We start from the raw sequence: 9,859 nt of genomic DNA, 5'->3' as shown, positions 1-9,859 counted from the left end.
GCGAAAGAGACAGTCGAGGCGCTCCAGAAAATGTCAAATTGGGGTGTCCCAGAGCGGATCACCTCAGACAGAGGTTCGGCATTCACTTCAGCTACCTTCAAAGAATTCACATCGAAACTTAATGTCAAGCATCATCTAAATTGCCCAAGACGTCCCCAGGGAAACGGTCAAGTCGAACGCGTAAATGGCGTAATTACGCCGCTCCTTGCTAAACTCCTGCACAACGAACGGTTGGGAAAATGGGACCTCCTCCTGAAGCGAGTTCAGCTCCTACTGAACACGTCCGTCAACGCATCGACAGGCGAAACCCCGATTCGCCTGCTATGCGGCTTCGATCCCGTCGTACCCGACCGTTTCCTCAACATTATCCCTCATCCATCGGCACTCCAGCGAGAGAACCCGGAAATATTGAGAGCCTCGATAGAAAGCCGAATACAGAAATCGTTCCAGGAGGCTAAGAAACATTACGACCGGCACCATGTAGCAGCTGAACGTCTTCAGCCAGGAGACATAGTCTGGTTCGACGCATCTCCTAGAGCCTCCGACGGCACTTCTCGCAAATTGGACCCCTTGTTTCGCGGACCTATGATGGACAGTCGGGCTCTGGATTACGACTCGTACATCGTCGTATCCTTAGATGACAATAACCATTACTCAAGCACCGCGCATGTGAGCCAACTGCGGCGTTTCGGCTCCAACCCAACAAACGTAGCCAAACAGTCGAATTCTTCCGTTCCGTCAGGCGACGTCTCCGATAGACTCTCGGGGGGCGGGGAAGGGTTACTGACGAACGTTGAGCATTTTCCAGACTCCGACGACTCGCAGACTTTCTACGACGATGCGGTGACATCTCCCCGCCGGCAGAGTGACGCGAACGCCGAAATCCGTACGGTCGGCGCCGTGCCAGCCTACAGCCGAGAATCTGCCGCCAGCCCAAGCTCCTCAGCGCCTCCTCCGAAGAATAAGCGAAAATGTCAAGCGCCCAAGAATACGCAACCGACCCGACGATCAACGAGAACACCCAAACCAAGAAAGGTTTTCGATCCGTCCAATTGAAATACTCAAAAACATCCATTGTGAATTCGTGCCTCATAGCCTTCATATTTGTCAAGCCTAGTGAGATTTCGATAACATTCGCCCCAGAACGACATTGTCTAAATGCGACGCGGTCGTCGCTAAGTCAGGAAGGGCCGAGTGTTAGCGATTCTAGATAAACATGTGACATGTGGCACACCGAATTGTACATCCAGCGTCGGAACAATCTCCCGCCTTCAAAGATATACTTGTTAAAGAGTTTCCACTGATAACGATTAGAACAGAGAGAAGTAGGGTGCACGTTGAGCATGCCAGCGCGTCGATCAGTCGGTCGCTCACCGCCCGAGGGACAACGCGCGCCGCATATCGAGACGAGTCGCGGCGAAATAAACTCTTGAGAAACGACCGAAACGTGTGTTCTTCGGATTCGGGGAAGCATCAGTTAACACAAGTCAGCATGATCCTTAGAGTTCGGTGACTCTGGGGTGCATCGAGGCTCCATCGATCACGGATTCAACGTTCCCAGAAATTCTGAAAACGTTTGGGCTACTTCCGGTAGCCGACGAGGTGAAAAAAAACCGATGGTAGTAGCGAGCTACTACCGCATATTTGCGTGAAAACGTTTGAAGTTATTGTGTCATGAATTTATTGAAGTTATTATTATTATATACGCCTACAGTATTCCCCCAGAGGTAAAGATTTAAGATTCTGAGAAAGTCGTCAATCAGCTTTGCGTTTAGCTTCTTCCTTGAAATACTATCGTGAAACATAGGATTTTTTTTTCCGATATGTCCGATCATTTTAATACTTTCCGCGTCGAGTATCTCGGGAACGGTGATAATCTTGATCAACTGTTGAACTTTTACTGACCTCTCGGTTATCTATAGAATGATTGATCAGTTTCATCAGTCTTACGGCATGATAGACTGATGAACGATGGGACAATTTTTGTGCGAAAAGATGAGGTTCCTTGGAAGGACTTGCCTCTCCTTTCGGGCGTTCTCGGCGGCGTTACTCTGGATATCCCCTTCTCTCGTGCCGGACTTTGCTCCGACATGCTATAATGGACTTCAGGTCTTCCTTGCCTGGCTATTCGATTTGAATCGGTTCGATTTGATCGTGATCGGTCAGTCGTCATCATTGAGAATCCTTAACCTTGTGTCCTCTATTCATAGGAGATCAGTTTTTTACCGTATCTTCTCGAAATGGTCCCACAGAAACATCGCCATACTAGGAGGTTGTAGTGGCCAAGATGAACGAAAAGGTGGTGCCTTTTTTTATACCTTTTTCGTTATTTTTCTTGCAATGCCGGATTCCGGTCTCCGGCTGCACTTGGCCAGAGAATTATGGCGTTTCGTATTTTTGTATGATCGATTTTGTCCAGTTATCTGTACTCTCACTCGATAAATTTTGAGCATCCACGACCGTCTTCCGTTTGCGTGCCTTGTGCCGCTCTTGCGGCAGCATAGTTGGAGTCATCACAGTCTTGCGAGATGCCCAACTCATAGACTGCCGCAACAAATACCACGCCGCTTCTTGAGCTGACATCTCAACACTGTTCAGAATTTTAAGACCCACTTTAGTTATGAGTTGAGTCTGATCGAATTCAGGATTTGCTTCGTGTATCTTGAGGAGCTCTTGGTGCAGATAGCTGATTCCTCTTTTAGATTTATTGACATAATCAACGACATAATTCGCGCAAGAATAAGGATCTAATATTAATCTGCAGGTCCATGTTTGAGTTCAGGACTGAGACAATCCAGGGATTGAAAGTGTTGACGAACGTTTGACGCATGTCTCTTTTAAACATAATTGATGGACGCTTCAATGTTGATCGAATCAAATCTAGATATTCGACATAATCACAACCGATGTCCGATAAGAACTCTTCAATGGTGTCGTACGCTTTCGTTTGTAGTTTGTCCCGAGCGTCGTTCACCCGATTCTTCAGTAATTGACGACGACCGTCCTCCTTGTTCAGCGGTAATAGAACTCGTGTTTGAAACATTGGCCAAAAGAGAATATTAAAGCGACAATGTTTCTCGCCGCGTTTTGTACACGTAAAGGTATGCGCGTGAGTCTGATTACGAATACCGTCTGGGTCGTTAAGATCATCTTTCTCGACGCTACACAAATCTGTGATCATCTGAACTGTGCGTGGCATATACTCACTCAGATCTTCATTGGGGTCATTATCCAACCAAAGTATTATGTGAGCGTGTGGACTCCCTCTATGTTGAAATTCGATACGGAGAAAATAGTCAAGCACGCGATGAGGACCGAAGGGGTTATAAGATTGTTTCGTCATTAATATCGTCATTATAACGTGGACGATCTTATGAAAATATATACAACAAGCAACGGGATCTTCCGCCACGAGATGTGCCCGCTGGGAGCTGTCGAGCAGATTCAGGACCTCGTTTGCTTCAGAGCTCTGCTCATTAGACTTGAATTCATCTGAGAGCCGATGGAGTATTCGGAGTAGGTGTGGCCATCGTGCTTCATTCGCGCTCAGCGTGAGGAATGCGGTCGGTTTCCCGAGCTGCCGTATCATTGCGAATAAATCTCTTCGTCGTTGCGACCAATACTGCACAGAATTGGGAATCGTTTTCAAGAAGGCTTGATTTGTTTCGATCAAGCGCTCTACGAAAGTACGGTCCTCAATCATTCTCCTAGTTATGGTCTCTCTTGTTCTTGAACATCGATACATGCTTTGAATACCATCATTCACTCGATGACGCATGATTTTCATGGCCACGTAAAGAACATGTTGGGGAACAATCCCACGTCTGTCACTCCTCCGTATTTCAGACATGCATAAATGATATGGCGCTGCTCGAACACCTGCAGCATCCTTAGACGTGATCTTCCGGCCTACCCCAAGATAAATTTCAGGAAAAGACAGCTCCTCCGCATAAGTATCAAATAATAAGCCCTCGGCCCTGTTATACTGTCCGGGAGCGATATCTAGACAATGGTCTTCGTTCCAAATCATGGTCTGCTGAAGTGCATTCAAAATCCCCGATTCTGGTTCTGTGACCGTATTGAGTACCTCGATATCGAAATCAGTTGCCGAAACATGGGCAGACTCGGCAGAGGGGACAGACTCATTGAGCTTCGAGAAATCTACAGTTATACCATAGTATCTGTATAGCGGTTGGTCAATCAGGAACTGAAGCCAAGATTTCACGATTGATTTTTTCACGAAGCCACTCAAATACGAAGACTCGTGAATGATGTTCTTTTTGAGATTCACGTTAAAAGCATAGTCGTCATCAAGTGACCGTGGCAATGACAGAACCATGGTATTCACATCGACGGGCACGTTTATGACTTGCCGGACTATGCCGTAGCAACCATTACGACGTAAACGACGGATCTGCATATATGGTATCCGCGGCGACACGAGACGTTCCGATAGAGGATCTAATTTCGGCAAGTACGTCGGCTTCGCTGGATATCGATATCCATTGGTCTTACTGAGAGGTGGGATTTTAAATTTCCGACACACTCTGAAACAGTTACCGCATAGCTTGAAGACCGTGGTATCCTCGTTCTCGAAATGGTCTCGCAGAAACATCGCCATACTAGGATTCACTGTTTTGAGATCGCGGAGAAACCAGAGGCGATCACAGACATCGCATTTAAGCCCGAACTCGTTGTGAAGGAACATATTTTTGAATCGCTGCGTCGCTCTTTTTAACTTATCTTCGAAAGCCGCATTCCTCGTGCATTCAGTACCTCCATCGAAATTCGCAGCATAATTTCTGAGGACACCCAGCTCGTTTCGACTATCGCTTTCCTGACGCATGAAATGTGCCGATTCTTGCCGACTCTTATGTCCATCTCCAGGGATCGAACTCAGCGCACCAAGATCTCCCGTGTTGGCCTCTGGTGACTGGGCCATTGCACGACGACGAGCACGATTTTCGCGGGATCTTTCCGTTGATGTTTTCGGCCGTTTCGCAGCTGCTTCAGACTGCCCTATATTTTCAGCTACTCTTGCTTTCCGCTTTGTTCGCATGATGCTACATGTCTTCGGTCTCACGGCGAACACCAAGGAATGAAGTCCTCTTGGGAGACTCAGCTGCACACTTCGTTATAATCTATCGAATCTCGGCGAAACCTCCGTTTCCAATTCCGGATAGACGAGCTAATCTCCACTCGGAACCCTGTTCGATTCGAGATCCTCCTCCGATCAGAATCCCAAGTGCAAGAAACTTATCTGATATGCGGTCTGAAAGTACATAAAGAAAACCTGCATAGCCGCTGCGGTTTTCTCCACCAGGGCAAGGGATAGGTATCCCTACGAGCTAGATTATTCCCCGGACGAGCAGTCTTGATTCACTTGAAGTCCGTGTCGTCGCCGATATACATCAGAGTCTTACTCCCATTCAATTGCTTGAGCCGACCATTCTTCCCCTATTCTGGAAAACAATTATTTATGCGGCTGGATAGAGGTTTTCGTGGGTCGACAGAAATTGTCTAATGGAACCTCTTTCTCAGCTCGGTTCCGGACAATGTCCCGTAAATTTGCAATCTTCCGATTTAATCCTCGTGATAATCCGATTCCTATCAGCGGAGATCCAGCCCCGCAAAAGCGGCCTAGATTTCGTTGCATGGAGGACGAAGTTTCTTTGACCGGCTACTAGAGCCATTTTAGAGACGTTTTCGCGTCAAAACCCCGAATCTCCGCGTTCGATCTCAATGATCATTGGGTCGGCGGATCTGGCGAAAATCTACACTGACCGCATGAAAACATTCGGGGAGATGTTAGCGACATCCTCCATTTGGGGATGGATCTTCAGCGGTTCATGAAGAGAAGCCAACTCACCGACTCACACGGCAGCCTTGCTATACGAGGTGCGTGGCCGCCCGCCTACGATGGTAACGCTCAGCGAGGATAATCCGCCTTCGACCGAGCCCGATCCGAGGCTCGAACCACGCCAATCGATAACATTGAGAGACGCCTCGATCGACGACGATCTCAAGTTCCTGTGGGAAGGCGAGTTCCTCGGAGTCGACACAGCCAAGTCGAAAGAAACCGACTCACTGAGCGACGAACTGAACAGCTTCTTCGAGAGGACAAGCGAGCGTCGCCCGGACGGCCGCCTCAGACTGAGCCTACCCTTCAAGGACAGTCTGGACGCGTCGGGTGACAATGGAAACCTTGCGTGCTCCTTTCTCCACTCATTTCTGAGGAAATTTTGGAAATCGCCCGAGGAGCTCCAAGCCGTCGACAATGAGATATGCGATTACCTCCAGAGAGGATTCGCAGAGGAAACCCCTCCACCGAAACCGAACCAACGACGAAACTATTGATCCCAAGGATCCTGTGCGCCTTCCGAGAATGCGGCTCGGTCCACTCCTAACATCCGAGAATACTTGAAGCTCACAATAGCCAAGGAGTACTTCTGGTTAGATAACATGGCATGCGTGTCATGGATCAAAAGCCCACCCGAGAAGTGGCAAGCAATCGTGGCGAACTGAGTTCGCGAAATCGCGAGACTGACGGAATGGATTGCATGGCGCTACATCAAATCTGAAGAGAACCCAGCAGACATCCTATCCAGGGGCACGGACATCTCGAAAACACAGAGTCGTTACCGTTAGCTCCCCGGACCGATATGGCTAAGCGACCCTGGCTGGAAAGAACCGGTTGAGCAGACCGACGTTGAGGAGACCGCGGAGGAACGGAAAACGGCACTCACTCAATGTTTATACACAGTGCGCGACAAGGAAAACAACGTCGTCGACGATCTCCTCAATCCGACCCGCTTCTCATCTTGGTTCAAATTGATCAGGGCACAGGCTTTCTGCAACCGGCTTAAGACATTCGCACAATCGATCAAGTCGAGACGGCGTCGACTCCACTCGAGAAAAAGAAGCTCGATCCCTCGGACCAGACACATCCGAATCCCAACAAGCCGATAAACACTTTGTGAGACGAATCCAGGGAAGGTACTTCCGAGAAGAGATTTCGCACTGGTGCGAAAACCTCCCAAACGACGAGAAATACCCAATCATAATCCAGAACAACGACGGGTGGGCGAAACTACTAGTACTCTCTGTTCACGGCAGAGGGTGCTGGCATTGGGGTGGGGTCGCGTCAACGCCTCAGAAGCTCCGACCGCGCTTCTTCATTCTGAAAGCAAGGAAAGTCATCCACGATGCCTTGAGCCTTTGCCCAGGGTGCAAGCGGTTCAACGCCAAACCGGCAGCAGAACCAACTCCGGCATTACCGGCGTCCCGAGTCGGGATCACCCCACCGTTCCTCTTCACGGGAGTTGATTTTGCCGGACCGCTCTACTACAAGAGAGGAAATGGAAGAGAAGCCAAGTCGTATATTCTTCTATTCACCTGTGTTGTGTCGCGAGCCATTCATTTGCAACTCACGATGGACTTGTCAACGTACGAGGTCCTCCGAGCGCTGCGGAAACTCAATCGATTTCCATCGGCACGGAATTTCATCTCCGACTACGGCGCATCTTTCCGCCGAGCCGACACTGAAATTCGACTCGTCTACAGCCACATAGCCGGGGGCGAAATCTCAAAATGGTCGACCGAGGCCAGGCTTACCTGGAAATTCATCACACCGGCCTCACCGTGGGTCGGCGGATTTTGGAAAGAATGGTAGGATGCACCAAGCGCTGCCTCAGCAAGGCTCTCGGTACAAGCACGCCCTACTACCGCGATCTGGAAGTTATTCTATCAAACTTCGAATCAATCGTAAACCAGAGACGGTTTACGACGGTTTCAGCCGACCCTAATGACTAATGACATTCGAGCCTTAACGCCGGCGAACCTCCTTTTTGGTTATGACGGTGAATCACGCTTGCCGAAATCGGAGGAAATTGCGAAATAACGTAAGGACATCGGAGCTATAGTTTTCTCGAAACGGCGGCTATTCCAACAGAGGATGCTGACGGCATTCCGGGAACGCTTCCACATCTCTAACATTATCCATCACAGTATCTAACATATCTCCGGACAGCCCATGCAAGACGGCCGGTCAGCCAGAGGTCTCTGCGCAAGGGCGGAGTAAGCATCCTGAAAGACGACGACACCCCAAGAACTCGATGGCACTGGCTGACGGAACTGCACAGCTCATCCGACAACAAGAATCGATCAAGCACAATCCGATTCGGGAACGGTTGGACCCTGATCAGGCGAAGTTGCTCTACCCATTAGAGCGAGCGGCACCGGATCCAGTGCAATAAATCAAATGCCTAAATGATGGGTTCTGTTAGCAACAGGTCCTTCTCGGTCAAGCAAACCGAACATCAAACATCAGAACACAAAATAACGAATTAAATCGAAGAAAATATTGCAATCAAAATATGTACAATCCGTAATGGCACCGAGAGCCACCTCCACTTCACCTTCATTATCGAGCAGAACAGCGGCACAAGACCGCGTTGACAACGCCCAGCATACGTCAATGCGTTTCACTCCTCGCCCTCATCAGACGCTTCCTAAATGCGAATGCCGAACTCTCCATCGTTGTCCTCGGTATCCGGATCGATAACCCGAATCCCGGTAAACTTGACCAATTTCTCGGGAGCTGCTTACGTAGAGGGCTCGCGCGCGCGTCGGATATATCGCTTCACAAGCTGGTGGCGAGTCGAAGCGCGACATACGCCGCTCGGTCCGGCTCCGGGGGCGGGCGCCAGCCACACCTTTCGCTCACCCTCGCCGGGCGCTGAGACCACCTTGATGACGCGCAACACGCCGTCGTGGGGAGTGCCGGACCTGCCCACGGGGGACAAGGCCGCGCTACTGAAGAAGGGACCGCGGGTATCAGCTGCCGAATAAGGTACTTCAGTCCCGCGCAATGTATGAAAGGGCTGGACACTATACCGAAATCCAGAACTGTACTCCATAACTCTTGCGTGCGGATTCTCCGATACGTCGATTGGCCAGAGAACCAAAGGAAAGTTCGATGATCTGGGTGGATCTTGTACTGTAGGAACGCCTTTTGGACATCTGGGACAATCGCAACTTCCTGTCTCCGGAATCTGAGGAGCACCCCGATTATGTCAGGCGGCACGTTCGCGCCGCAATTTAAAACATCGTTCAAGGCCGCTCCATCCCTTCTTCGTGCGCCTGCATCCTTCACCACTCGGACTTTCGCAATCTGGTTCGTCGCTGTTCTCTTTTTCACCGGAAGAATCGGCAAGTAATGCACGACATCTCTGGGCTTCTAAGGAATCGCTGGCTCAGCGTAGCCCATCTGGACATGTTTCTGAATCTCCTCGTCAACCGACTGGAGGAGATCCTTCTTGTCGCGAGCTTTTCGTAGGAACCGACTGAGACTAACTCTGGCTATATTCTCGTTATCCTCCAGGCGACCACCTCAGAGCGACTCGTCCTTGGCTCATTCGCCTTACACATTGAGTGCCACTGAGGGACGCCGGCGTCTCTCAGTTATCCCGGGAAACCGGAGAGGCACTTTGTGTGTAATGCCTAACGGTGGTAGGAGCATAGAAATTCTCGGCATCCAGAAAAGAAATGATCGCATTAGTCGGCACAGGGGGAGAAGCTTGCGGGATAGGTATCTCACGAAAGTTGGTGGCCCTGAAAAGGCCGTTTTTTTGCTCTCAAACACGAGCGACTTGAGCCTTGTCGATCTCCTTTCTTCAGCAGGATCACAGCCATGACGATCTATTTCTTACGGATGGCGAAGCGAAGATAGCAGAACATGATACTAGACTTGTCGGTGTCGTATTCGTGCGGCATCCTGTGAAATACTGAATTGTCATTTAATTTAAAATCATCCGAATCCGCGCGACTGCCGACCCGGGAGCAAATCTCCGACCGCAAT

The 9,859-nt window shown here is 49.7% G+C and overlaps 1 pseudogene; it reads right to left on the bottom strand.

Annotated features, from left to right (window-relative positions):
- Positions 1 to 2,379: 2,379 nt before the first annotated feature.
- LOC100905952 (uncharacterized) lies at positions 2,380 to 4,942 on the bottom strand (annotated as a pseudogene).
- Between the last annotated feature and the right edge of the window lie 4,917 nt (positions 4,943 to 9,859).

This window comes from Galendromus occidentalis, unplaced genomic scaffold, assembly GCF_000255335.2.
Source record: "Galendromus occidentalis unplaced genomic scaffold, Mocc_1.1 scf7180000076320, whole genome shotgun sequence".
Taxonomy (NCBI): domain Eukaryota; kingdom Metazoa; phylum Arthropoda; class Arachnida; order Mesostigmata; family Phytoseiidae; genus Galendromus; species Galendromus occidentalis.
This window is presented reverse-complemented; position numbering and strand designations above follow the sequence as displayed.